The 10,687-nt window shown below is 40.4% G+C and overlaps 1 long non-coding RNA gene across 2 annotated transcripts in view; it reads left to right on the top strand.

Annotated features, from left to right (window-relative positions):
* The window catches only part of LOC116440165, an 80,324-nt gene that overhangs the window by 53,581 nt on the left and 16,056 nt on the right, over nt 1-10,687 (top strand). The gene's annotated exons all lie outside the window — the stretch shown is intronic.

The following is a 10,687-nucleotide window of genomic DNA, read 5'->3' on the forward strand; positions in this document are numbered from 1 at the left end:
CTATCCATCAGGGAGGAGAGAAACAAAGCAGGGAATTGGTGGGAAATCAGAAAGATCAAAGTTGGTTTTACATCTTTTTTTTTGTACAAAAGGTGTCCCATGAATAGGAAATTGAAACCAAGTGATTCAATAGCACTCATTTCAGAGTTGGTTGTGTACACTTATCTAAAAACTTAAGCATTGTGGAGTCATTCTGGGCAACACCACTTCCACTGTCTTCAGGGATTTCATTATAACTGTAGGCATTTGTATAATGGATTAGAGGATAATACACTAGGAGATCAAGGAGAAAGATAAAAAAATACGCTTTTGAGGCATTTGTAATACACAAAGGGATTAGGTGTCTTAGTGTTGGTCAAAGTCTGGATAGCATTTTCTCATAACCTGGTGGAAGCTCTGTTTTGTTGTTTTGCTGGAGTCACAGACTTACCACATCACTCAGTATTTCTGTTTATATCAAAGAATCTTTGTAGATCACAAACTCAGACTAGGTGGCACCCAGTGGTTAAAAAAAGCAGGAGTATATATCTTATGGAAGCAGGTGCTGGTATTTAAAGTGTATGATATGGTCTGAGTAGAGCTCCTTGAGAGGAGGAATGCCACATCTGAACCACATCTGCCATACTTGTTTAACCAAGTTTCATGTCCGGAAAGAAATTAAGAAAATGTCAGGTTCAGTTTCTCTTGATCAGGGCTCTTTAATAGTCAACAAATTTCAAACATCAAGGAAAAATGTTTTTCATATATACACTTTGCTCTTGCATCTCTATATAATATTCCTAGATTTTTCTGTTAAAAAAATGAAAGGAGTCAGTAACAACAAAATTAATTTACTGATTATGTAGTTTAAACTGGGTATATTTCTGGCTAGGTAAAATATTGGTTTTTACTAATCAAGAAGAAAAAAATGAATGGGCAAAAACCAGAGCATATAATGTGAGCACCAGAAGCCCATGATGTGAGAACGATTGGAAGGTGGTTGAGCACCATATACTGCTGAGTCAGGGTGAATATCTAAATCAATTTCAAACTTATGCAAAAGATGCCACAAAGGTTCATTTACTACAGAGAAGTTACAAGCACATCTGTGCTACCAGTGAGTCAGAAGCATGGAGAGAAATACAGTAGCAGCCAAAGGAGAAAGACTGTTCTTCAGTGGAAAGAAGAGAAAATAATAGGGGGAAAACTAAGAAAAGAAGAGGAAGAGAACCAGGAGGTAGAAATTATTAGCAGCTCAACAGCTATGGCAACTCTCAACTTGAACTCCCTTATACAAAGAATGGCACAAGTGCTTATGTCTCAAAGAAGGCTACACTGTCATTTTACTTTCTTTCATGCCGTTTAATCTGTCTGCAGACATTTTTACATTCAAATCACTTCATTCATACTGCTACAAATAGTGCTTGTTTGGGAGTTTATTTATTCTACAGCATTACCTCAAAAAAAAAGGGTTTTAAGACATGGTCTCTTAGGTAAACCTCCCTTTAAGGGAGGATTACAGACAATTCCAGATTGTAATGAATTACATGCTTGTGCAAAGGGCAGCTGTTTCTAGGAGTATCCAGTAGACTTTCTAAATGTTTTGTCCCTCATGTGTTCCAAGGGACAGAAAACAGTTTGCCATCTTGCTCTACCAAAATTCAAAATTGTGATATATTGTAGCTTAACCTGAATAAGATCATCCTGGTTTGTTCGTAAGTAGAAGAGAGCAAAATCAGCAGTTGCAGGGTTGTTCAGCTATGGTAAGGGACAAAGCTAATTTTGACAGCAGGCAGAACATAGAAAGTAAGTTTTAGAGAGGAGAGGCTGGGTTGTCTAACTGTTTGGATATGAGTATGATCTAAGTATCTGATCTTTGGTACTGTCAGTGGTGATCTAGGGATCAATACAGTTGCCCTTTAGTTTCAACTTCATAAAGAAATATCAAAGGTTTTTCAGAAACCAGGGACATTTTAAGCTACCAACTCACCTCATGACAATATGAACTTGCCCAAGAATCAGGCTGCCTGGATGTTCTCAATGAGTTTATGTACTCTACAATGGGCTCCTCAGAGTAGAGAAAACTTTATTAAGGACAGAAAAATCTCAAAATTTCATGAATACCTTTGGAGTCTGATGAATAGATATGTGTCGGAATAATATGTAACTGAATTGCAGACTTACGCTCTGATTTCTCTTTCACATACAATATTGCTTTAAGTGAATAAATTGGTCATTTGTGTAAAACAGAGAAGTAAAAACTTATGGACATTGGCAAACATGAAAGTAGTATTTCTTTATTATGCTATTACTTTCCAAGGAAGACACTTCCACATAATTCTAAGGTGTTAAGAAAGAGCTGCAAGGGAGACTACAAGACAGTCATTTTACATAGCATATATCTTAGCCAAACCAGAGCAATTCTTGTTGCTTAATAACTCACTGTGAGCTATATTTAGCTGAAAACAAACATTAAAAAGACAGAGGAGAGAGTTATGCCAGCCCGGAGATATTATCAAGACCTAATAATGAACTAATTTGCTATTAAAAACAGATGTGGTTACAGACTTCACCTGCATTAATAAATGTAACTCCTTTTTTTTTGTATAAAATAAGAAGCATGCAATCTTAATATAGTCTGTGGATTCAGTTAGAAACAGTGGGCTGTCTCAGAGACACAATTCTCATACAACAAGTTTGTATTTTGCTTAAATATTTTGACAGATGTTTGTAATTTCTAAGATATATGCCTTGGATACCTGTCCAAATCATTGTATTTTTCATGGTTCTTTGCTGAGAGCCTAAAACAACAGTCTACATCTTTCCGTCCACTACTGTGGAACTGGCAGTGTGCTTGTCTGTCATTCCCTGATGGAGAAGAATGGAGAAAAGCAACAGAGTAAGTTCTGTGTCAGTCTGTGTCAAGACGATATCTGCACTTCCCCATGAGCATACAGCCCTAGATAGAGGTGCTTGAAAACAGCAGTTTTTTGGGTTTTGTCTTGGTTTGAAAGACAGGTGTCTGCTAAGGAAGGCAGAAGCCTCCCTTGGAATGGCAGATGCAACCCCCTTCCCTCCGAATTATTGTAATTTTGAAATCAAGGGGGCTTTTAGGCAAAGATGTGGGAAATAGGAATAACAGTTCTTTACTGTTATATATCTATATGTGTATAACCAGTCAAACAAACAGCAATAACTCTGGCAGTAACAGCAAACAATCACAAACCCAGTGCCAGCCTTCTCGGCTGTCAGGCCCTTTCCCCTCGGGTGCAGTTCCGCTCGCAGCCGGCAGGGGCGCTGGCGGCTCCCGGTGAGCAGGGCAGGTGCGATGGTTCCCCCGCGGCTGCAGGGGGCGCTCCGGAGCGAGCTCGGGGAGCACGCGGCACCGGTGCCCCGGGATCCCGGGAAGGGATGGGACAAAGGCTTCACAAACCGCTGGGCAGCCGATCCCGGTGTCCGGCTGGACCCTCAGGAACAGCAGGCTGGAGCAGCAGGCTGGAACGGCAGGGACGAGCACAAATCCTGGGTGGCCGACGAGGTATATTGAAACGGAGAACCCCCCCACAGAGGTCTGGGCAGGCAGGGTGAGCAGGGCTACAGCATAGCGAAGGCTCGAAGCAGCGGCGGGGCAGGGCAGCCACGGCCCGGCTCCGAGTGGGGCAGGGAAGGCGGGCTTGGGATCTCCGAGCTTCTCCAGTAGTGAGGAAAAGCAGCCGAGGAAGCAGACTCCTTCCCTCTCTCGAAGGCAGAGAACGACTGACCCCACACCCAGGTGAAACAAAAGAATAGCCAGGTGCACGCCACCCTCAATGGGTAGCTCTTTGTTTTCCCTTAAGTACAGAGCAATTTGTTGTCTTAGTAATAGTATGGGGAAAATTCCTTTAACAGAAAAAAAAACTAGAACTCTTAAAACCCCAACAGGTTTGTAGCCCTGAGCTGGGATGACATCTCTCTCCAGCTTTCAAGGACATAGGACAAAAGGACTGCCATCCAAAGGGCACTCTTGTATCCATAGCCAGACTATTCCTAGCTGGACAGAACACATGTGGTAATGGATGAATCTTTTCAAAGAATATGTGGGAATCATGGCACCCTGCTTCCATGCTCTCAGGCTCTGAGTGCAGCCCACGGTCCTATCATTCCCAGCTCCTTGGGCACAGGCTGCTCCTGCTCCAGCCAGCGCTGCTGCAGCCTGGCTGGGGAACCTGGGCTTACACCACTGGGAAAGACCTGGGACAGAAAGAGAGGGGTGTTTCACTCGGGTAACTTCACAGCTCTCATTTTCTTGGGAACTGCATCTGTGACCAGATCCTCAGTCTTGGTCCTTGCCTGAGCTATGCCACAGTCTGTGTCCAACCTTGTACCTGCTGTCCATCACCTACTGCCCTCACTGGGCTTTGCACCTGACTGATTCATCACTGTGGTCTTGCCAGGTGTTTGCAGGGCTCTGGGCTGGGCATGGTCACAACCCCTGTCTCTTCCCTGCCCCCTTGCTGCGTGCCCCTGGATGGACCATGGGAGAGCACAATGTCAATCTTTTGGCCACCCTGAGCTCCCAGCTCCCTCTCATGGGAGCCATCCACTGCAGCATCCTGACATGTTCAGAGGTGAATGCTCAGATCACAGAGAGATACCAGTGCTAATTTCTCCCTTATGCCCTTGGAGCACATCATTCCACACTTGCCAAATCAGAAAGAAATGTGAGCTTGGTACGGCTAGATAGAGAATTCCAGAAGGAATAAATCTTTAAATAAAGTATTTGGGCATTCACTGGGGAGAAGAAGATTGAGTTTATTCCCTTGTTCTGAAGATCACTTGAGCTCTTGGTGTTAAGCAGTTAATGGACAAGGAGATAGACCTGGGTACCTCCCAAGAAGGGTCTCCTGCCTAGTGTGTGGTTTCCCAGGCCCCCCTGAGGACTGTTCAGAGTGTGGCAGTGGGGAGTTGTAAAAGTCTGTATCTCCTCAGGTCAAGGAAGACCTTATATCTGTTCTGTTATACTTAAGAAACCTCTAGAATTAGTTGATTATGATAAAGAAAGAGAGGAAAAGACCCATAAACCCCAGAGAAGACCAGAGATGAAAGAATCCCCTTTGCCTAAGGATTTCCTCTTCACCACAGGCAGGTGGGAGTGCTGCTTTTGGGTAAATCTCCCTACAGCGTTGAAATTGATTCAAAACCCACCATGAGACTAAACTCTTTCTACATGTTCTTGTCCTGTACAGGGCCTGTGTATCTGGTGATGCAATTTTCTCATCCTATTTAGGATCTAGGTATTGCAATACTTACTGCTGCTGTCAGTATCTAAGCCTCATCTTGGTTTCATACCCTTATTTCTCTGTTAATAACATAGTGTTTGAATGAGAACATGGCTACAAATCCTATACATGGTATCTTTATCCTTTGTTACTCACATAGATGAGAATTCTAAGATGAGCATTTGGAGTTCTTACTTCAATAATGAATAGAGCGAGGCTATTTCCCTGCTCAGGGAGGTGCCCGATGCCTGGAGCTGGGGCTCCCTGGTGCCCTAGGCTGCAGTTCCCGGCTGAGGGTGGGATGGCCCTGAGTGCCAGGCCCTGCCCTGCTGTACTGGGGGTTCCCACAGCCCTCAGGGAGATCTTGGCCCCCATGGGGCCCTGGCAGGCATACACTGAATGTGATGTCAAACGTCTGTGACAGTTTCTCACCCCCAAAATATATTTTTTAAAAAAATTATACAAGGGCCAAGGTTATAATTAATTCTGTTCAAACCTGATACAGACAGACCCCTTAGACTCTTATACAGAAACCATACCCTGTATATAGAGACAGTTGAGAAATTTCTTGGTTGTCTGAAATTTCCCTCCACTAGATTGCTGCTCTTTTTAGAATTGCAGATGGTTATTGGAGTGGATTGCGCTTTACAGCTCAAAATTAAGGAGAACCAAGATAAATGTGTGCATTAGGCCACTACATCCCTCCCTTTTCAGTTCTCAGGCTGTGATGGCCCCCATATAAGGAAAGTAATCAAATTTTCAATACTGCAGAGAATGTCAGTGCAAAGCATAAGCGGGGAAATGACCTGCGAGATTACCCAGTCTGCCTCCCTGTCACTGCAACATCATTTCTGTGAACATGTTTTATTCATACTGTCTCCAGACTCAGACAATATCCTATATCCTGATTTCCTAGTATTTTAAGCAATGGGAGTTTTGCCCCTCTGGGGAATAATTGAGCTTAAGTGGCCTTCATTATAAGTTTTTAACTATTAAACTAAATTTTATTTTACCCACACTACTATTAAATTGAAAAAGGCCATTTTTGCATGAGAAATAATACCTTAAATGAGTAGTAAATGTGCTTGGGTTCTATTTCTACAAATTTCTACAAAGAAAAAGTCTGAAGAGAAAAAAACTAAAGAATTCAACATGAATAAGAGCTTAATCTGGATTTTATAATCAATCTGGTTCATCAGAAATTCAGTATGTGACCACAGTGTACCATTTTTCAGATATGTTTTTTGAAAACTTTTAATTCAATGTTCAGAAACTGCAGCATGTTCTGGTGCTCTAAGAAGTAAAATCTGTACGTTTGCAGAGGTATCCATGAGATAAAGCTGAGTCTGGATAACCTTTACTCTTGAAATGCCTTAGAAGAAAAGAAAATTGAATTTAAATGTTTACATGGAGTTTGCTAACATGTCTATTAGAAAAAAAATTTTTTACTTGTAAGCTGAACAAATGTAATATGGTATCACTGAAATGCAATAAAAAACCACAATGCATTTTATAGTCACTTTTTAGAGCAGAACCACATGTTAAGTATTTACATGAGAGTCTGCAACAGTTCCTGGGCTGAAAGTGTTTATTAGGTACCACTGGCTTGATTCTGCTTTCCTTGCATCTTGTGTAGTCATTTACACCTGTGCAATGATGCATTCCACTTCACATTATGGGATTTTTTATGAGATTTTGTCAGCACAAAGGGGTCATAAAGTCAGTCAATATAATCATTGAAGAATACTTTTAGACTCTGTATGGTGTGCAATCAACTTAAAAGTCTTTTATCACTCCTCTTCATAAGCCTGTAAATACAAACCATAAATCTATAATTACAGAAAAGGGCGGTTGACTACAATATTGAAATATGTGAGACAAGTGAAAACTAGGCCCACTGAATGGAACAAAAGGTCTACTACAGATCTTCTGATAGCATTTTCCTGCTGTTTCAATGTCCTGAAAGATGCCAAGATTCTGTCTGGTTTGGGAAAGATAAAATGGTAGGAGAGGCTGCAGATAGTCTTTACTCCTAAAGACTAGCTGAGCCAGATCATTCCCAAATCGAAGAACTTAACACATAACCTCCATATTAATCCAGTAACCTCTTATCCCTTTAAAGACTCTGGCTCAGTTTTCCTTCAAACTCATTCCAGAGTTTTTATCTGTTTGCCTCTCTTGCCATCTTTAGAAATTCTATGCATTTTTTTTTAATGGTGTCTTAGGGTAATTTGCAATCCCAGAGGTATAAAAAAGAAACACTTTTGATGCCTTAACTTCAAAACTTTTTTATGTCATCAAAATTTCCTGAGAAAAATTTTGTTTTAATTTTCATATTTATATAGAAGAGACCATCAAAAGTACCTGGTAGCCAATGACAGGGACAACAGAGACAAAAAGGGTGAACTTGTCTGCAAGGAACAGATGATGGGTCTGGCTTTCACAACTGCACCTTGCTTCTGAACTGCCTAATGCTTCACTAATGACTGATTTAAATTCAAGAATTTCTGTTATAGCTGGACTGAGCATCCCATTTGACTTTGCTAAATGAAACTTTAACATTAAAACATACCAAGGGAGTATACTTGGACTCAAGTGAGCAAGACAGACTTTTTAGGCCCCTATTCCTTCTGTAAGTCAGCTGTTGCTGGAAAATCTTCACACAGCTGCTGCTGCTGAATTTTTTTGCTTTTGCATATAGACCAGAAGACTCATACTTAACAGTGGAAAGAAGGAACAAACCCAAGATCTTTGCAACAGTAAGTTCTGCAAGCAGGAGTAACTAATTTGAACTAGATGGTAAAACATTTTCTTTTGTGGTGAAAGCTTTGAGGAGTTGAAAATATCCTCATTGTTGACATTTCAGTGAGCCCAAGGATCTGTAAGATTTGAGCTTGAAAACCTTTTGAAGTCCTTCTCAGAATAGCAAATAGCTCAGGGAAAAAGACAAGCATCTGAGATGCAGGAGGTCCACTTTGGCCTTCTTGAATTCAAAGCAGAGACAGAAGCATCAGTTGTATATATGTCACAGGGTATCTTGACCACCACATTTTAGTTATTTGGGTTCATTACCTCCTCAACAGAGGCCAGAATATCATCCTACCAGCCAGAAGATTGAGCATTATAATAAATATTGAGAAGCATTATAAGAAAGAGAAAGAATGTGGCAATTATGTCAAATAAAAAAAACATATGGGAGGTCCATACTGATCTAATTTCTGCTTTATAACCAAAGCAAATGGAAAAGGAATATTGATATTACAAATGAGTGAAAGCTGTTGGTATAATGTCAGATTTCTAAGAAATGTAAACAAGAGTTAGCCTGTGGTCACAGAAGAGTGTCGAACAGCAATACATCATAGAACTCCACCATGATAGCTCTCAGCCCTGCCAGTGCAGCTTTCCCATCAACACTGTAAAAAACTGAGACGAATCAGCCTCCTATTTAAGGGCTTATAGAAAAGGAAATGGAGCTCCAGCTTTAGAAGAAAACAAAGGAGTAGATCCTCCTTCACCAATGCAGATATCAAATACGCAATCTGCCCTAGAGACTCACATGATGGCCAGTGCTGGTTCTGGCAAGATTTTGGCAAATCTGCCCTCAGATTTGTACACATACAAATGACACCAATGACTTCAATAGAGAGCGATGAAAAGCAGTGAAATCAGAAAGCAGTATGGAAACCCACACGGACTGGGAAAATACTACATGTGTCTGCAGTATAAAGAACAAACTCCTGGATATCATCAGTGACCATTTAAAACTCTAATTGGCCCATATCCCATTGCAAAAGATGCAAATGTTTGACTGGTTTCCAGGAGCACCTGGGACTCTACATCTTCAAGGGAGATTGTACAACTGAAGAGTTTGCAGTTACGTTGATTCAACAATCTCACAGACTCCAAAAGGCCAAAAAATTTAATGAAATTTAAGCAGTAAGAAAGTGATTGACACAAGAAAACAGTTAAAATTTTGTTAAAAATAAAGCAGCTGAGAGAACTTAGTTTTTGCAAAGGTATACCAACACAACCCAGGCCAGAAGTTTCCTCAAAATCTCAATAACAACTTTATGAAACAGATCTAAAGGAGCAGACTCTGAAAGATGCACTCCTTGATCTACTGCTTGTCAACAGAGTGGATCTCGTGAGAGATGTGGAGATTGACCATCCTTGTGTTACTATACCTTTGCAAAAACTAAGTTCTCTCAGCTGCTTTATTTTTAACAAAATTTTAACTGTTTTCTTGTGTCAATCACTTTCTTACTGCTTAAATTTCATTAAATTTTTTGGCCTTTTGGAGTCTGTGAGATTGTTGAATCAACGTAACTGCAAACTCTTCAGTTGTACAATCTCCCTTGAAGATGTAGAGTCCCAGGTGCTCCTGGAAACCAGTCAAACATTTGCATCTTTTGCAATGGGATATAGGCCAATTAGAGTTTTAAATGGTCACTGATGATATCCAGGAGTTTGTTCTTTATACTGCAGACACATGTAGTATTTTCCCAGTCCATGTGGGTTTCCATACTGCTTTCTGATTTCACTGCTTTTCATCGCTCTCTATTGAAGTCATTGGTGTCATTTGTATGTGTAGCTGATAAACAGAAACTGAAGTTGTACTTTTCCTATCGTGTTAACTATTGAGATGTTAGGGTTTCTTTTAATTTGATTTCATTCTAGATGCTTTGTAACAGAGAAATAATCTAACATCAGCATGGCCTGTGTTTTCTTTCCTTTTTATCTAGATGAAACAGCATGGTTTACCAATAATGAAATTTCCAAACCATGTGCTTTTCTGCATCTGCCTTTTTACTTCTCCTTCTCACTTTAAAACACACTGACAACCCCCTTGGTTTTAAGTGCTCATGGTGCAGTTCACATACAGTGTGTTCTTTCTGTGCAGACAGAAGTTTAATCCAGAAATTTTCTTAACACCTTAAATGCTTATTTAATGTAGCTGAACTGGACCGACTAATGGACCGACAAATTCAAAGAATAAATAACAAGGAAAAAGAACTATGCATTGATACATCCAGATACTGATCGTACAAGATTTACTGCCATACAGAAAATGACTCAAATAAAAAAATTTAAATTCAGACTCTCATAGAGAGTTCAGATAGTGAAGTGTGCCTGTTTTTGATGTCTTTTCCCAGGAAGAAAGACTCATTATTTTTAAAATATATTTCCAGGCTGGCTTGCCAAATACTATGCTTTCTTAACACAAAAAAAGATGGAACAATGTATAAAATACTATAAAATAGCCTGGTTCTGTTTGATTTTCAATTTTCTTATAGTTTCCCACAGTCATTTTGGGAGGGTTAGTATCGTGCTATGACACAATATTCTGTATGAAATATTCCTGTTCCAAGTAGAAAGCAAAACTTTGCCTGACTGATCACAGCCACCTGCCTACATACTCATACCACTCATACACACTGGGTTCCACAGTT

This window comes from Corvus moneduloides, chromosome 2 (genome assembly GCF_009650955.1).
Source record: "Corvus moneduloides isolate bCorMon1 chromosome 2, bCorMon1.pri, whole genome shotgun sequence".
Classification (NCBI taxonomy): Eukaryota; Metazoa; Chordata; class Aves; order Passeriformes; family Corvidae; genus Corvus; species Corvus moneduloides.